Source organism: Ambystoma mexicanum, chromosome 3q (assembly GCF_040938575.1).
Source record: "Ambystoma mexicanum isolate Mex_15411 chromosome 3q, UKY_AmexF1_1, whole genome shotgun sequence".
NCBI classification, from domain to species: domain Eukaryota; kingdom Metazoa; phylum Chordata; class Amphibia; order Caudata; family Ambystomatidae; genus Ambystoma; species Ambystoma mexicanum.
In genome coordinates, this window is record NC_090926.1 from 1025058975 (window position 1) to 1025077577 (window position 18603).

General features: G+C 44.2%; 1 protein-coding gene across 1 annotated transcript in view; it reads left to right on the forward strand.

Moving 5' to 3' along the window:
* The first annotated feature begins 500 nt into the window (after window positions 1-500).
* The window catches only part of TBC1D16 (TBC1 domain family member 16), a 1332482-nt gene continuing 1314379 nt past the window's right edge, over window positions 501-18603 (forward strand). Inside the window, exon 1 of the mRNA XM_069655199.1 lies at window positions 501-587. The gene's annotated coding sequence lies outside the window, so the exon portion shown is untranslated. The remainder of the gene's footprint in view (window positions 588-18603) is intronic.

Sequence of the window (18603 nt, forward strand, 5' to 3'; positions counted from 1 at the left end):
CTTGCAGGAACGTGCACGGTATCACGAAGAAAATGCAAATTGTGTTCTCAGCCAACTAAGAGCACACGGATTGCTGCTGGTCTTGCAGGCTGGTAGCCAATGCCTTCCCGGTTCCCGCTCAGAAAAATGATGAGGGACAAGACGAAGTCGGACGCTCCGGGGTCTTGCAGAAGCGTTTCGGTATCCTGAAGAAAATGCCCAATTGCACCCGCAGCCACAGCCTTCCCGTATCCCGCTCAGCGCTCACTGAAATTGCTCGGGAACCGTTTCATTGCTCCGGAAAAATCATAATGATGACGTGAAAGTCACGTGAAGAAGAGTGGGCGGGCCGTTGCTATGGTCTATTTTTCCGATGGGACCTAGTCGCTACCTTCGGCAGTGCTCTGTGGGGGAGGGTTTCCTTGTTCTGACCCGGAAGTTCTCCAGGTGGGCGGAATCAGGGGCGGGCTGCTTCTGAGGTAGCAGGAGGAGGCTGCGAAACGGGACCGCCCAAAGAGGGAGGCTCTCCCAAGAGCAGTGTCGGTGGGCTGGGCGGGGAGATGACAGTGCCCTCCCCTAGGGACAGAGCGCAAAGGAGCAAGCGGAGGGTGAGCTACCGTGGGACAGTGGGGAGGGACATAAGGGGGGCAGGCGACCCATGCGTTGATGAAAATAAAAGGGGATATTGGGGCGGTATATAACTGTGACTAATGGGTTAATCAAGGGGTGAGGACAAGGGAGTTGGAGTTGAGCGATAAAGGACATGGCAATCGGAGCATATCCATCCCTCTGCAGGAACACTGTATACCCGTTGCAAATTCTGCAGTGCTTCTCTTTTACTGTCCATATATTCTACACGCTTTCTGCTGAACTGTATCCGTGTCCCATTGAATCCCATGCATCTGGACTCACGTTCGCCGCACTAAGCGTGCTCTCTACTACTCCTGCCCCCCCACCCCCCATCCTCAATCCCGTGTTGCCATTTTCCACACCCTATTTTATGCTGCCTATTCATTAGTCAATCATACAATCCTTCTGTCTGCTCCTTATTACTGCTTGCCTCGTGTCTACTCTCCGGGTCATAACTATCCCTAGCCCCAAATAGCATGACTTCTAAAGCAGTCCCATCCTATTTGGTTCCTCTGTTAGATACCATGACTCCGTATGCCATCTGATTCATGTTTGCCTGCGGCTCCTAGGTCATGTGCTTTTTCACTATAGGATAGTTCATGTTTGCCGAAGCTGCCTGGTTCATATCTGCATATACTCTGTTCGACGAGTTTCATATGGTGTGTATGGTTGCCCTCGCCTTGGACTCTTTCTCGATCTCTCAACATGCTTCGAGTCTTGTATGTACTTCAGTGAGATCATCCGCCCAAAACAAGTGCTTTCAAAAGCCTCGGAGACTTGCAGTTTGAGAGCCAGCCGTGCAGTACCTTTGTCTGCCCTACGTGAATTGGCTCCTCTCTGGTGACTTACCACCTATGACGACATTTGGTTCCTGGATAGCCCCACAATGCCCGTTCCAATATGCTTCTTTGCAGGTTTACTGCTTTCTATACAACCTCTTACTCTACATGACTCCAATGTGCTTTTTCTATATCGGTTCCGATATACAACCCGCAGTCGTGCCTGACGCCCGTATGCTTCTATGTTGCTTGGTTTCTATGTACCCATCAACACTCTATGCCTGCTCTATGTTTCCTTGTTTTTAACTTTTATGCATCACTAAACTACCTGCCTCTTGTGCACTTATTACCGCATTGCTTAGTTCATATACATCCTCATGCTTCGAGTCTTCTTTGTGTTTTCTTCCATACCTCCTGTATACCCCTCGCTGCCTGCTTCCTATGTGTTTATTTCCATGTTGCTTGGTTCATATATACCTACACTTATATTGCCTGCCTCCTATGTGTGTCCATGTTGCTTGGTTCCTATATACTCCCACTGCCTTCCTCCTATATGCTTTCTGTCCATCTACCCCAGCCACACTGCCTACCTCCTCTGTGCTTCCATTCTGCCTTTTTTCTATGTACCCACACTGCCTGCCAGTGTCGCCTATGTACTTATTTCCACTTTGCTTGGGTTGCGATGTACCGTTGGCATTGCCTGCCCCCTGTGCGCTTTTCTTCTGTGCTGCCTGTTTCATATCTGGCCCTTTCCCCTTAAAGTTGCCCGCTCCTCTTGTTCCTGTTCCATGCGGGCCGGTTCCTATTTCCTCGCTGCTTCGTGCTACAATTCGTCCACCATCATTTACGTAGGGCTCCGTTTCTACCACATTGAATATCCATGCTGCCTTCCTCCCATCTGATCCCTTTAACATTTCACCAGGGACCTGTGTATGTCTTTTTCCTGCCTAGCCTATGTCCTATCTGAAACATATTTGACCTGCACCAGTTTGTTTGACTCTGCACCTTGGTTTCTGTCTACACTGTTTGCACCTTCATATCGCCTGACTTTAAACTATCTGCTTGCGTGCTTACCTTGCTCTTTGAATGCTTCCAGTCTGCCTCGTTCCTCCAAAGCTGCTCGCTCCCATGTTTCCTGCATCCATTTAGTGTGTGGCCTTTATATGGAGCTGCTGGCGTTCAGTCTGTAGTCCTTACATGTAGCTGCTGGCTGCGCCTTCCAGGCCCAGACTATCATACGGGAAAAATCCCAGTGGGCCGGTTCAAAAGATTAGTGTGGGCTGGTTGCTTCTTACTTCATCCCGTCGTGGGTGGTGCAGGCGTTTCCCCATCCACTTGGATGAGGGATGACCTCCATGTCATGCAGCAACTGTTGACCATAACTTATATCGGTGTCCAATCACTCCCATGTCCCTATCTCCTTGACAGTACGTTAGGGTCTCTCACTGCTTACCAGTCGGTTCGTAGCAAATCCCTAAGTTACTGACGCGTTATCCCTGTTCTACTTAGTATGGCGTTCACCAGTACCTAACATTCCACTGTCTCTGTAATATTGCAAACACTGCAGTTGCCCCTTTTTCCTATATTTTATGTTTCAATCCTGCAGACCACTGTGCCCCAGTCTTAGTCTGTTAATAATCGTCTCCCCTCTTAACTCCTTTTTAGGGAGCCCTGCTTCAGGTTTTTTTTCTTGGACCGTGTCTTGTAGATTTTATAACTGTAATCCCTGGGCATTTGCCACTTTCTGTCGATATTTCCTGTAACCAAAGCCTTAATTTCTCCAGTACTAAGTGGTATTCCTGTGTCCACATGCTCTTTCTTGGTTGCCCCGTAAGCTGCTCTGACTGCTAGCTCAAATAGCTAGAATCCCTCTAAGACTGGATATCCATTCCAATTGCCCACTTTTCCCCTTCGGGCTAGCTTGTCTATCCACTGGGGTATTTGTGGGATTGTATCTTTGTTATTGCCATCACCTTTTTCTTCTGCTTGAAGAGCACCACGAGCCTACAAAAACGATTGCAGGGTCCAAGCCTAGTTCTGCAAGGCTCAACAACTCAATATTAATGTCCATCGGTTCAGAGGCCTTGCCATTTTGTACTCTTCCCTGTCTATTACGTAATAGGCTGTGCCATACCCATTATGTCTGTGCCTGGACCTTTGCAACCACTTGTGACTGTTTTTTCTTATTTTTCTTTGTGCACATTCTTGCCTTAGCCTTTGTGATTTTAATTTTTTTCTTCGTTTTCCCCCTTCTTTTTGGACACGGAGTTCACTAGGCTGGTACATATGTTTGGTTGTCTCATGGCCCATATTGGAAGCATTACTCTTTATGTCCCTGCTACCATCTTGTACCTCTCCATCTTCATTTTCCTTATCTCCTTTAGGACATGGAATCCATATGTTCTACTCCTCATCCATTTACTTGCCTTGTACTCATGCATATAATTGTCAGTTAGATGGTACCTTGCAGTGCTTTTTGCCCTATTTATCCAGCCGTTGACATGCAGGAACATCCTTCTTATATCTGTGGCTTCATTACTATTAATTGCACTGCTTCATTGGGTCTATGGCTTCTTGTTCTTCTGGCCATTCTAAGGGCTCTGGCCTGATTATTCCCCAGGAGTTCCTCTGTGCTGTACTGTAACAGACTATCTGACTGTCGCGTATTCTAGGATGTCTGCATCAATCGTGTGCACAATATAAGCAGGCTCTTTTGGTTACCTCCCCATTCAGTGCCTGTAATTGCTACCATTAAAGCTTTTCTTCCCGCATTTGGTGATTGCCTTGGCCACCTGACCATTCCATGATAGTTTGGTGTCAAGAAGTATCCGCAGGTCTGCATTGAGTACTGTTTCATGTACAATTCCAGCGAGTGCCTGTTTTGCTTGTAAATGGCCATTCTGCCTTCTTGACCCTGGATACTGAAACTCCTTCCTTTTTATCACACAAAGTTATCATAGCATTTGGTGTTCTGTAGTTCATCTTGTACTGCTTTCAGAGGTTTCCATTTGCACAAAAATATTCAATTTTCTCTGTAGAACCCAACTTGCCAGCCCTTATTTTTCAGAACTTCAAGTAGTTCATTGATTAAATAGTATTGGGCTGATGACTGTGCCTTGTGGTGTCCCATTTTCCATTTCATATTCCTGGGGCAATATATCTTGGATTTGTACATGTAATGTCTGATGATTCAATTATCCAACCGTGCATTCTACCCTTCACTCATACCACCTTCAGTTTATGCACAGAAGACCCTTTCAACACATTTCCCCCACAATTCTCTTCCAGGCACCAGCCAAACAATTTGTCCCATAATAATGCCTGCGGGCTTCGCCGCCTTACAAATCTCAAATCAAAATCAAACACCACGAGATGCCACTCTAGAATGAGGGTTACATTTATTTTGGAGCCCTGGCTTATTATTTTTTTAAAATCAGAATCTGCCCCACCTCCCTCTGTGCTGCCTTGCTCCTGGAACGCTCCCTCCCTAGCTCCCTGCTGATTGAGCCCTGTTGACCCCCTGGATTGGATTGCCCATGCCTAACCCCTGCATGCTCAGCTCTCGCGATTAGCTGTTTGCATGCTTCTTCGTGTTGTTTTTTGCGACACTTGCGGCATAGATAGTGTAGGTGGCAAATGTGCATTACTACATACCCGCCATAGCGATGTCTCCTTACTTCCTCAGTTTGCATGCTTCTGTTATTGTAATTTGCAGAAAGATCAATGTCCTGTGTGTGAATTAGTTGAAATATGCTGCATTTCGTTTGTATTTAAGAGAGTACAGGCTGGAGAGAAGCCTTTGCCCCCACCTCTTAAGTGTTTGCCTGTTTATGCAGTTGTTGAATATCCCCTGTGATGATGTGAATTTATTTCTCCTCTGGCGCAAAGTTTATGGGTCCTTTTTAAAACTGCCCTTACCATAGGCCCGTTAAATCCTCTTAGCTTTGTCCATGCTTGTTTTGTGTGCAGTACTTTTAATTATTGTTGTAACTTGTAATGCTGCGACCTGCATTGCTGACCTTCAGCCACGTCTTGTGTTTTCTTGGGCCTTTTGAAGTAGCGCTTGACGCGTGACAACAAAAACCGATTGAATTTGCCAAGGCTTGTTTATGCTATCTTTTCAGGGCCAAAGCGAATGGTTTAGCATTGACGCCTTAATGTTTGCTTCTCCGTGGTTCCTTTGTCACCAGGAAACCAGGGCTAGTCCAGGATGTGAACGAGCAGGTGACTGTTGCAGAAAGCATTGCCTCAGCTTCTGCACGAAGATAATTACAGTACCACGAGACCGGGACACCGTGCCTCGCTCCACGTTTTTTCATGAACCCACGCGTTGCCTGTGGGCTTGGCAATGAGCAGCAGGCTCGTTGCGTTCTGAAGGGTCCCACATACATGGGCTGTGGTTGAGTGGAGGGGTTTCTCATAGTGGTGCTGGCCTCTGTGAGATGACATCTAGTTAGAATTTCGACACTTAAGCTTCATTAACTCTCACATTCGGGCGGTTCCGAGCTCTTCAAAAATGTGCACCAGAAAGCCGACATATTCCCAGCCACTGTTTAACACCACCCTTCAGATATATTGTATTGTATTGTACTGTATTATATTTGGTTATTTATATAGCACTCTTTCCCCACTTGTGTGACCTCAATGTGCTTTTTTCTTTGTTGGAACGCCCTTGGTGACCGTAGTCGATGTGGTTGGAAATTCTATGGAGTTTGGCTTAGAAGATTCATGTGTGCATGTTGCCATTCTAAGGCTTGGGTGGCTGGCAAGAGTGGAGTAACTTTGCTGAAAATGTTGGGGCGGACATGGCATCTTTAGAAAAGGTGCTCCAGCCAAATGAATGGGGCCAAAATGGTGTGCCATGAAACTTGAGGGGGACAAACACCCCCGTGCCCCCTGCAATTATGGCCATGGCTGGAAAGGCTCGACTAAGCAGCCCAAGAGAGGTCAGGCTCGTGGGTGGGTGCTGTTGAGGGTTAGAGATAGATTGCTATTGTTGAGAGAGTCTGGGACCAGCTATATCAGGTTCCTTTTGTGCGATTGTCGCTATATGCTAGTAGCAGAAGTGTTGAGGTATGTCGGGTGTTTTAGTCTGGACGGCTATGTGTGAAACTATACCAGATGTGCTTAGCCGCATTCTATCGTGAATGAATGGTTGGCCGTGCCTGCGGCCTGTTTCCACATTAGTGGTGTGAGATATTCGTACCGTAGGCTGCGTGATTGCTCGGCTGGGGCAATATTTGTCCAGTTTTAGAATTGAGTCCTACACCAATGGGCCTACCTGTAGGTGACAAAGTGGTGGCAATCATCCGTGGCAGGGCCAGTGGGCACAGCAGCACAAAGACACACTTCGGATTTGCCGAAATTTGATAAGAATTGCAGAATGGTTATATTTAAATGTGAAATGATACATTGTATAAGCATAACACATTTAAACCAATTCACAAATACAAATTACCTAAATTGTATCCCGGGCCTTCAGTTTCTCGGGGACACTTTTGGTGAATCGGTGAAATGCTGCGGATGAGTAAAATTTGCAATTGAGCATGTTATTTGGAGCGTGCTGCCCGTCGCACAGCTAGCACCATTGATGATGGCTGCCCTGCCCCGCATTGGGAGTTCTGTAAACATCGGGCCAGCCTCTGCACACAAGTAGAGGCACCCCCAGCCAAGAAATGCGAAGCGTGAAGGCCTTGCCGTGGCAATGGTACCGACACCACACAGTCTGCTGTACTTTTACTAGGGAATACATGGAAAGTGTACAGGCGATGAGGGGGGGGGGGGGATACCTTCGCATTGCATGGGACACTAGGGCTGTTGCTATGCCGCCAGGCAAGCATGGCGCATAATTATGAAAAGTTGATGGGGAATCCTCTGTAACCAGTACTCTGTGCAAATAACCAAAGTGCTGTGGTGATCAGGATCTCGAAATGTGTAACTGTGATCTATGTATAATATGTTGGCATTTAGTGGGGTTTAGGATTGTAAATCTGCCGACCTTTTGTGACCATTCACAAACATGGGTTAGATTCCACTATGGTTTCTTGGTAGACTTTTAATATTCGATACTCAAAATATTAAAATACTATATACTGTCGATTTATAGGACACACAACAAGCTGATTATGCTTTGACAGCGATATAATTGTTGGTGATATTGCACTTTGAATTGATTTGTAATGGCGATTTGCGCTTGCTGCGACTAGAACTTGAACATATATCTGCAGCAGGTGCATAACCCACCAGATTATTTTACTTAACTGGGAGTCAGCGTAAAGTCTGCTTTTAAATAGACGCAATATGTAGTTTATCTAAACGTGTCAAATGAGATGAGGAAAGGGCTTTTAACATTATCATGGATTAATAGTGAACGCACAATATGGTTGATTCTTTTATTGATTGACGGATACTCCATTTTATATAAATATAAAACCATTTCCATTCTGAAAATTTGGAACTATAACCGATCATTTTGTGAAGTGTGAATTATCAAATGGAATATAGTTTATGATGGGGTAATACCCCCTGAGTTATTTCGCATCACTTATTGGTAAGTAGATCAATATAGTTACAATGTTGAAAGAGCAAACGGAGTCAAGAAAATTCCATAGTTCATGCACAAAAAGACAAATCTATTGTGGAAAGTGCAACATAGTTTGTAAAATACAAGCTGCAATTTGTGAATGTATGCAATTTATTTGTCTTGGGTATTGTAATTACTTTCAATAGACCATAGTTAAGCAATGTTAATGCTTGAGCATCTTCATTGACAACCTTCTTCAAGACTGACAATGCCTACATTTTTGAATTTCCTTGGTTGCTCAAATCGGTGCATCCACCAATTCGGAGAACCCAAATCTCTCTAGCTCTTCAACATTGCATACCCAAATTCCCAGGTACCGGACTGTAGATTCTTGCCTTAACAGTAGATACGTGCCAATGTGTCTCCTGCACTCTGCATCTGGTAATCTCATTCTGTCTTAATTGAAGAGGTAATGTTTTTTTCAGTGAAGGCAGTAATGAGCTAAGTTTTGAAAATGTCGAAGTTGAGTAATGCTTTCCAAAAACCCATAAAAATGTTTTATTTTTTATTTATTTTTTTAAGAAAACGTATGATAAGTACGACCATATGATAAGTACGACCATTCTAGGAATAGTTTACAACAGTTATGCATTAAAACAAAAGGTTTACTGGCGCCAATCGACAGTCTTAAGACTAACCTAGCGCCATGATGCACCTCATGGGTTTTACATTGTCTTCTTTATGTGTTTAAATATTACTTAACATATCGGGTTCAAGGAGCAGCGTATTTGTCCCCAGTTTTGCGGCCCGCCCTGTTGGAATCCTGTGTACAGGTTATTGCTTTGCACAAGCATTAGCACCATGTTGACCGGCTGCTGTTTGTTTTAGATATGCTTCCATACAACGTGTTTTGTCTGAACAGATGTCTGCCGGGAAGGAACCATGTTTAGCAAATGATTCAGACTTGTTTGGTACATTTATCGGAATGGTTGTTTTAGGGCTGGTTGAGTACTATGCCAAGTTTGTCAGGAACCTTTGCGATCGCTGTGTGCACTTCAGACCGTTGTGCAAGAAAAATGTGAGCTTTGAGTGGCCAGAGGCCTGTAATAAAGAATTTCTGTGAATCAAAAAAGGCTATGGCGAGTGCTCCAGTGCTGGGATGTTTCAACACTGAGAGACACATATCTGATGACTGATGCTTGTGACACTGGACTTGGGGCTGTCATATGTCAGCGTTAGCATGGTGTGGAGAGAATGATTGCCTTTGCCTCTCGGGCCTTTATGTCGCCCTTAGTGAGTTTATTTATGTCAAAAGGACTCAACTGGGTCTCTCGCTCGATTGTCAGGTGGGGTGACTTTGCTGCAAAGCCATTCCTTCAAGTTTGAAGTTTGTGCTTGGTAAGGAAAATATTCTATCCAACTTTCTTTTCAGAACAAATAGTGCTGTGGTGGACGATGAATAACTGGAGAATGAATTGTTGGGGCTAGATGAGGTCTTTGTGATTCGTGGTGGAGCCATCACAACTCAAGAGTGGGAGCAGGCTGAGAAGGCAGATGAGACCTTGAGAAGGGTGAAGGAGATGGTGGGCTCTAATTGGTAGCACTGGATTGGTGATTGTGGTTTTAACAGAATTTCACAAGATCTGCGACCAGTTGAGGGTGGAGGGGACGCAAGTTTTCAGGCCAGGACGCATTATTCCTCCTTCAGGGGTTAGGAGTACGATTGTAGAGGCAGCTCATGATGGACACCTGGGCATGCCCAAGATGAAAGGTCTCGACTGAGCGGGCTTTTGGTGGCCCGGCAATAGACAATGAAGTGAAGGAGATTGTCAAAGGTTGTGCTGTGTGTAGGGAGTCTTGACAGAATGTTAAATACATACACACAACCATTGAAGCCATTAGTTTCTATGATCGCCATTTATGTGCTGGGCCCGTTGAGTGGTGTTAGAGGGCGCTAGAAGTATGCGTCTGTTTTAATAGATCTAATTCGAAGTGGGTGGATACCAAGGTTGTACAAGAGGCTGACTCTCGTGCGGTAGTAGCTTTCCTGGATCGGACCTTCTAAAGGGATGGTTTCCCGAGCAGACCGTTGACTGATAATGGCGTGCAATTCACATCCAGGGTAATGTAGGATTACCTGGCTGGGACGGGACTAGTTCATTTCAGAACATCTGTTTCATCTCTCCACTAATGGGGCAGTGGTGAGGTTTAATAGGTCACTTTATGGAGGGGATTTGCATGGCCCTTAAGGAGGGCAAGGAGTGGGAAGCAGCATTGGAAAGGAGGGTGTGTACCTACAGGTTTGCAGCGCATGCCACAACTGGCCCAGTTCAATTTGAGGCCCTCGGGAGGAAGGCAGGATCTGTGGTTGGCCCGGCTTAGTTGGAAAGGATTTTAAAAAAAATATTTATTTATTGATTTTACAACAAAAAAGAAAAACAATATCCTAATAACAGAGTCCAGAACAGACAGCAACCCACAATAATCTTGAAACATCACATGGAGTCACTGTACAAACAAACCAAGAGAGGCAGTATACATTCAGGTACAACTCAATTATTCCTCCACGTTAAGCAAATATTGTACATATGACGGCAACACCTCTGTTGGATGGGCATGTAACGGCATAGTACGGATGAATGCCATCTCCATATCGTGACAATATGCCACGTCTTTCAACCAGGTGAGCATGATGTGCGGGGGTGGGTGGAGGGCCCTTCCACCAAGACATAGCAACCAAGAGCAGGCCAGTCACTATTCGGACCGCCCGAGGTAGGTGCCTTGTGCATCCCAATAGCACCACCATAGGATCATGATAAAGCTGTTCATCGATAATGCGTGAGACCCTGGACATCACTTCTCCCTAGGCTAGGAATATATACGGACAGTCCCAGGCCAAGTGCATAAAATCTGCTGGACTGAAGCCACATCTGGCGCACGTGTCTGGGGTGGTCATCAAGTGTTTATGCAGTTTTACTGTGGTATGGTAAACCTGATCCTTAAAATTAATCAACTTAAACTTGGAATTCAGGGATACCCTTTTGGTTTGACTCATCACATATTGCCAATCATCACTTGCGATTTCCTTACCTAGATCTCTCACCAGAGCTGCCTAGACACATCTTCCCGACGGAATATCTGCCATAAAACTGCGATACAACTGGGAGACCAGATGGCCATATCCTTGTGACTTTATCAACCCATGCAGTAACGCCCATGTAGTGGGCTGCTTTGGGAACGAGGAAACTGCAGCTTTTAAAACATTTCACACTCAAAAGTATATGAGATATGTCTTGTGAAGTGGTCCCACATCTGTCTTTCGCCTGTTGCAATGACCTGAATGACCAACTCTTTCAACCCACCTTAGATGGGCCTTCTTTTGTTGGGAAGGATGAGATTTGTGGAGTGCTCTTAAGGAGCGTGTTTGTCAGTAGGGTGATGACATGAAATTCCAGTTTGGTCTTCAGAGGACAGTTAGTTTGATCAGAGTGCAAGAAGGAGATCGTCTGGGTGTGGAAGCCTGGATTGGTTCTCGAGGGTCCTGCGAGTTCCAGTCAGTTGTCTCTACCAGCTGCTTGAAGGAGGGCATTTAGTTCTACATAGCCATACACACATAAAGGAACCCAAAAGAACTCTGGAAGTTCGTGTGTTCATTGGGGAGTGACTGGGATGTATGTGTATGAAGTTGGTTCCAGCCCAGGCAGTTGGAGAGATGTGAGCCTGGGTGGTGTGTGCCAGTGGGCTCCTGCATGACTCCGGAGTTCCTGTCTTGTTCCTATGCAACTGCTTGATAGTACCTTTAATAAAAGGAACTTGTGAACACCTACCTGATGTCTCAAGGAGCATCCATTATGACAGAAGCATTTTAAACGCGGCTAATGGAAGGGGCTCGGATGAAACCAGTGGGGTGTGAAGTTATTTACATAAGCCTGAGATCTTTCCGATGCCCCCTAGTGCTGGCTCCCTGTGCTACCTAAATGTCCACTCTGCCCCCCACTACATGTTCTAGCCTCCTGCACTACTCACCCGTGCTTCTTCCTTTGGTAGCAAATGTGTGTATTGAACACCCGTTCCAGTTAAGGCTCCATTTCTACCGTGTCCTTCTCTGCAGTTCTTTTTACCCCCACACTTTCCCCTTCCCCTGCACTTGCACGATGTCGATGTCACTCGGCCTAGTAAGATCGTTGTCTCTGTCCCACCTCCCTTGCCTCGTCGCGCCATGAAACACTTGTGTATAGGCGCGTTATAAATGCCATATCATATAACGTAATGTATATCTCAGTAGGTTTTATCTAAAAGTTTCTGAGGTGTAGCTCTTGCAGTTGAGGAAAGGACGTCCCAAACATTGCATCATTTCAGGAAATGGCTGGTTTTAAGTGGACTTGGTCTGACTGAAGCGCTCCTCTCTTGATCTGCGCCTTACATTGGATTCCTATTGTCTAAGTGTTTGCCATTTCCTTGCAGTGCTAATAAGGAGGTAATTCTGTGGTGGCCCATAGTCTGTCTCCTTTCCTAGTACCAGCAGGAAACGGATGCTTTAAGGGAAGCCATTTGAAAGCAGGAAACCCCAACAAAGCAACCTATTGCAGCAAATGTCCGCGTTGCAGGAAAATTCCTACCATCCTTAATAACGAGACCTCTCCTCCCTTGGCTCCCAGCCCCTTTAGGCAGTTGGTTGTCACTCTCCAGCACACCCTAGGATCACGGTTTTGATGAACGGGACACTTCATAGAGAGCCCCGTGGAACACTTTATTTTAATTTATATGTAAAGTGCAAACCACTGGCACTGAGGCATGGAGGTGCTGGGACAGGACAAAACAGAAAACAAGGAGATGGGCAATACGGGGTGGGGTGGGGTGTCAGAGCAACTGGTGGTATAATGCTCTGATTACTTACCTGTAATCCTCATTACTCATAGTCCTACTCTTCCTCGTCACAGTACTTACCTCATGAGGCCCCCTGCTTCCGACACAGAACCTTCTTATATATTTTTGTTTTCCAAATCTCTTTATTAGTATGTCATTAAATTAAATCACAGAAGAATCAAATACAGAAAGGAATAGTTAACCAGAGAACACAAATCAAAATTATTCAATCAAAGAACATATCAATAAAACAGCATAATCAAATGATCCCTCTGACATACTAAAAACATTTTCTTTTTTGTGAACAATAAAAGAGCAAAATACAACAGTCAAAAACATTTAACATAGAACATACACCAAACCAAATCCCCCAAAAAGTATAATAGTGAGACATTTTTTTTTATCTTTCCCTTTCTCTTTTCCCTTTCCCTTTTTCCCTTTCCCTATCTCTTTTCCTTTCCTCTTCCTTTTCCCACTTATCATTTCTATCCACTTCTTATACTATTCCACAGCCTATATAGTCAATCATACATGGTATTGAATGCACCCCAAAACAAACTGTACACCTCTTCCTTGTCTTTCACTGTAAATGAGAACTTTTCAAAATTCGATAAGGTGCGCAAATCAACTAACAAATCATCAACTGTAGGCTTCTTCCTAGTTTTCCAAACTCCAAGGATCAGTCTTATGGCCACCAATAAAGCCTTATGTATCCAACCACTATATTTCAAAGAACGCCTACACCTACCTCAATGTAGAAATAAGATAATGTTCCCACCTGATCTCTGTAAAGCTACATCCAAAATTAAATCAATTCTATCAATCACATTAGTCCAGAAAGTCCGAACTCTAGAGCAATCCCATAGAAGGTGCATAAGGGTACCAACATCATTTCCACATCCCCAACATAGATTATCAGATTGTAACCCCAGTTTATACATTTTAACTGGTGTCCAGTACACCTTACCCACCACGTTCTGTCTAATCGGACGAAACTTCAAATCCGTACCCACATTGGCACTCACCCTAAGAATATCCTTCCATTCCCTGTCCGTAAAATGCATATTCAGATCATCCGACCACACCATTCTCAATTTATCCCACGCCGCAACATATTTATCTTCCATTTGCATAAAGGCCATATATGTACGCACAGAATATTCCTGTCCTGTAAGCAGTTGACACAGTGCGGGGCATTACCTAGCATTCTTTTCCTAAGATGAATCAGGGAGCTTAGGTCTTCATATTTTTGTCTTTCTCTTTCATGCAATCCGTACTTTCTCTGTATGTTCCCAAATGCCAAAAGAACATCACCATCCAATATATCACCTATTGCCAAAACCCCCTTCCAAAACCAAATTTTGCCAAATCAAACATCTATCATTTAATTGTAAAACCTCATTGTGCCAAAAGAGAAGCATCTTTACTAAAACCATATGACTGGCCATTCTCTCCAAACCACTCCTGCAAGGTTTGCCTGGTTGCCACTATAGACTTCAACTTTAATCTATTAACCGACATATTGCCCATGGTATGAAGGCTATTTAAACGATACGGATTGCAAACCCCGCTCTCCATGCCTAGCCATATAGCACCTGCAAAGTCATCATTCGTATAATAATAAGTACCCTTCTTGAGCAGGAACGCCTTACAGTACTTGCATAAGTCAGGATATCCAAAAGCTCCTTCATCCACACTTTGCATCGGGATAAATCTAGGGATTTGCGGCTTCTTACCCAACCCCCACAAGAAACATTGAAAAATCTTTTCAATTTGCAAAATCTGTTTTTGGGAAATCAATAACGGAATCGACTGAATTTTATATATAACACTTTTGGTAATAAAATCATCTTTATCCCATTTATCTTTGCCCATAATGATAAATGTAGTCTTTCCCATCGTCTTATTGGATATATAATTTTATCCACGAGTTTATCAAAATTATATTGCATAATTTTCCTCAAATCACCGATGATATATACAGCAAGATATTTAACATACTCAGGGGACCATTTCCATTTCCATACCTTCAAAATATCCTTACTACTCATTAGACAACTGGAATATGTGTCTTATCCCAGTTTATCTTATGGACCGAAATCTCACCCACTTCTTCAAACATCCGTTTCAGAACCAATCCACATTGCTCAGGATTAGACAATAGGACCAACATATCATCCGCATAAGACGATACCTTAACTTCCACACCTCCAACACACAAACCTTGCCTCGTGCCCTTGGACAAAGAAAAAGACTCTGATATTTAACCATTTATAGAGACCCTTGCTCCAACCTCATAATGAATACACTTAATCATTTTCATAAAGTTTGGTCCAAAGCCAATTTTTAACAAAGCGCATTCGAAAAACCTCCAATTAACTTGATCAAACGCTTTCTCTGCATCAAAAAACCCAATTATCCCTTTCGAATTTTTTATTATGATGTATTCCAATGACATCTAAAACAGTCCTGATATTATCATACCCATATCTGGCCGGGATAAAACCCACTTGAGACTCATCCACTAGATCACGGTTCGGTCAAAAATGTTTATTGCCCCTACGGGTCGGCCATGTGTTTTTAAGCCTAAGTCGCTCGATTTTAGAAAAATTTCCTATGGGCCTTACCTGAGTTTTCGTCCAGTAAACGCACGCGAAAACAGGCACCAGGGAGCTGCCATTTTGTGATAATCCTATCATTTCCCCCATCGCCCTGGCTGACCTGTTTTTGCGGCACTAAATCATATCCCCTGCCCCTGAGCCTGACATTATCAAAACATTCATATTCCCCGCCACTCTCCGTGACGTTATTGTGCTGCGTAGGCAAACGCGCCCAGTCGTCTTCTACGCGACTTCACACAGAACCCGGAAACCAACACAGATCAGCTCACAACACAGCGCGCCACAATTCGGAATATGAGACTCTACTTTAAAATCAAACAGCAATACGGTAAATTTGGTAAAGTACATTTATTTGACATTAAATGTTTATAGAATATTCAGCAATTGCCATATGAACTCCGAAAGTCATTTATTTTCTTTTATCTCTATCCGCAAATCCGTAAAATTTTATTGTGAGTCATGCGCTGTTCCTTTGTGGTACACAGGGTGTTGGTTTTCGTTCAAAGAAGCACTTTTGTCGCACTTTGAACCGCAAAGCTGTTCCATCAAGTAGGCACTAGGCCAGCGTAGAGGTTGATATGTTGCTTCTAGCGCTAGTACCGCGTAAGGGCATATGGGCCCTTGGCGATCGTCCCATAAGATCATCAGAATGGTGCAGTTGTTTACATTAAGCTGCAGCTGGCGGCTGAAAAAACCATCTGCCGGTGTCTGAAACTGGTGGCAGTGGCAAAAGGGGAGTATATACCTGTTTTGAAAACATAAAATGTATAATTAGTCTCGCCGGCCGATCTTTATTAATATTATTCATTTTATTTATTACGGCCAAGCTGAAACTATTTGCTTTCAAGGATAGTGCAATGGAGTATGTTCGTCTCTAAAATCAATGCGAAAACTAACAAAATAAATCGAGGTTAGTACACAATGAGAAACGACTTTTTGTCTACATGCGTGTGGAATGTGGACCTGCATGCCCATGTGCCCGCTACAAGGACGATCCCACAAACCTTTTCAAAGCTCTTCATTTATTCATACATCCATTCATTAATTCTTCATTCCGGTATAAAAGCGTCTAAAGAGTTACTTACATTATATTTGCAATTCCCATTGTGTGTCTGCGTAATGCAGTCCGTAAATCCCACGATTTTTCGTATACTGAACTAACATGAAACTCGGTCTAGTTTAAGAATTTTCTGCCTTATCGTCTCTTACGTTATGCCCCCCCCCACCCCCCCTCAAATGAAGTTCTTTCTGCATGGTTCCTGTCTCTCAAGGTCAAAAAACAATAGAACCTTATACTGCCAGTGCGAGTTGTGGGCCTCTTCAGGGCGCGAGCTGAAAATCAAAGCCGCTGACCTTCACTAGAAATGAGCATACATTCCTTCTTTGCAACATCCCGTAGTAAAGCCATCTGTGAGAACTTGAAGTTTAGAATCCATCTATGTAGTGCGCCTCAATGTGCAAATGCGAACTGGCTTCTCTCCCATCTGCAACGGCTCGCTTGGCGCGTTCTAAGGCCCCCAATTTTGTCCTCGTTGTCTGCGAGCTTTGAAGCCCCAAAGAACCATAACTATTGAGACTTTTAATTTTTTGGGGAAGGTCAGGGAAAGTATAAAGTACCTGAGGAGTTGAGTTGAAAGTGAGATTTATTGTTTGTTTGTTTTATTATTTGCAATACGCAAGCCTCCCCTCGGTTAACAGTGCCCAGCATTTATAAGAGATTGCGAAAATTAGTTACATCAACAAAAATATATACATACACATATAGAAAAGGTCAGCAATATGAGGTGAATAGAGAGAGAATTCAAAGATGACACCCAGGAAGTTCGGCACCCAGGATGGTGAAGGTTAGCGTACTTTGTATGCACACTGTACAATAAAATGTATTTATAAAAAGACAATCGTATTACAATTATTCAATTATTTAAACCGGGATTTGTACTTCACAACCAGCTCTCCTTTGGGTGGACATGGCACAGTGGCAATGTTGGGTGGCAATGGATCAGTGCTCTGCGCAGAAACGTTCAAAATTCCATATCTTGCTTCTCAAATACAGCAACAATAAGGCTTTTGACAAAGTTGAACTCCATTTCCACATAGACTGGTTTGATCACCCATTGCTTACTTCTTTTTGAAAAGGCCTTAGTGTAGCGAGGCATCCTTACATTAACCTTAGTCCTAGATTGTTCACGGCCGAGATTCTCGTTATGGGCCAAGACGGCAAGTAGAGTCCTATGTCTCATGCCCTGTATGCTGAAATGCAAGCGCTTTGGCCTGTACTTTAGGCACATATTGTGGAACACCTCCAAACCTCCTGTGTGACAGAATTCGGTCAGTCCCCTCAAATTCTTGATAGAGTTTTATCGAAAACAATCTTCTCAATGGCTTTGTGTGTCGGTGAAGATGGATTCAACCACTTCTTCTTCTGTGCCTCCACTGGGGATAAAGGGCCATGTTCACATTGGTGGAAATGTAGGTTTTCTGACCAGCGGTGCACGTTGGTACAGTGGTGCATCAGTAACCGCCATTTTTCAAGTAGTATTTCCACTGACCCTTCACAAGTTTTGGAGCTCCACCAAAGATGGTTGCTGATGGACTTGGACCACTCTGAAATACTTTCCAAACCTTTTTGTTTTTCCCTGCAGCCAAGATGTTCTTATTGATTGATTTAGCAAGATGCCATACGTCAAATTGATGTTTAATATGTGGGAACTGCTCTCTCATTGTCTTGGCAATTGAAACGTGTCTGTCCGTGGCTATGAGGTCGATGTGCATTCCCCTCGATTGTAGATATTCCACTGATTTTATAAATCCTAGTTTCTCCATGGCCACTGAGGATGTACATTGTGCTACCTGCACGACTACCGAACTGACAATTTTCTTACTATCCATGTCCTGAAAGTGGTAGGTGCAGTACTTGGCTGTCATGATGCCTACCTCCAAGGTGCCAGACAAGACCCAGCTACCCCAGAGGCAGACATCATGTCTTCAAGGGAAGTCACAACAGCCTCAAGCAGGGGCTCTTTGGACTCAGTCCTGGCGCCTTTGGCGCCAGGCTCATATCGGGCCACAGTTCTGGCGCCATAGGCGCCAGGCTCATAAAAGGGGACTTTGTGTTAAAGGTGCTTAGTGTTAACTTACCTGATGCAGACCATGCTGCAACATCCAGGCCTTCTGAGGCCTGAATGGGACTACTTTATCTTTGGAA